Genomic DNA, 710 nt, shown 5'->3' with positions numbered 1-710 from the left:
ACAAGGCACCCCTAACCCATATGACAGGAAGGGGGAGAGTGAGTGAACAGAAGCAGAAAAAGAGAAGGTAGGCCCCACTTGCAATGGGTGAAGTTGCCAACTACAATCCACAACCAAACTACCCAAACACATAGACAATGCAAGTGCCTGGCAGCCAATCATCTCACACCACCCTAGACAACAACAGGAGCCATCCAGAGGATAAGATCTTTTAGGGTCAAAGCCATTCCCACTGAAGTGAGGAGGTGACACCTGACTAAACTACCTTAAATACCATAAAAACAAAACTTTAAAAGCATGGTGATAAATAACACCGTGGAATTCTGATCATAGAAATGTATAGTAACAAGGAGGGGTTGGGTGGGTACTGCCCTGCTACTTGGAAATTGATGCAGCCGGTACGATATGTTGAAGCTGGGAAAGGTCATCAGTCTATCCCAAGGGCATTTTGTATCGTGAGAACTAAGGACTCCCTTAACCCAACAAACATGAGCTGGCCCAAAGAATAACGTGGGTGATTTCTAGAAATAAAATATATTCCATCCTATCTAATCGAATGCGAACCCTGTGTGTAGATGATAGACCGGAAGCTGTAGACATTTTACTGAAATGGGCTCATAAGTGACTGTGTTGATGTGCTAGAAGTGCCAGCCTCATAAGATAAATGGACGGCTTTGCCTGTCGTCTCTCACGAAGGCTCTTGCACCGTG

The sequence above is a fragment of the Tuber melanosporum genome, assembly GCF_000151645.1.
Source record: "Tuber melanosporum whole genome shotgun sequence assembly, scaffold_76, strain Mel28".
In the NCBI taxonomy this organism is placed as follows: domain Eukaryota; kingdom Fungi; phylum Ascomycota; class Pezizomycetes; order Pezizales; family Tuberaceae; genus Tuber; species Tuber melanosporum.
This window is presented reverse-complemented; position numbering follows the sequence as displayed.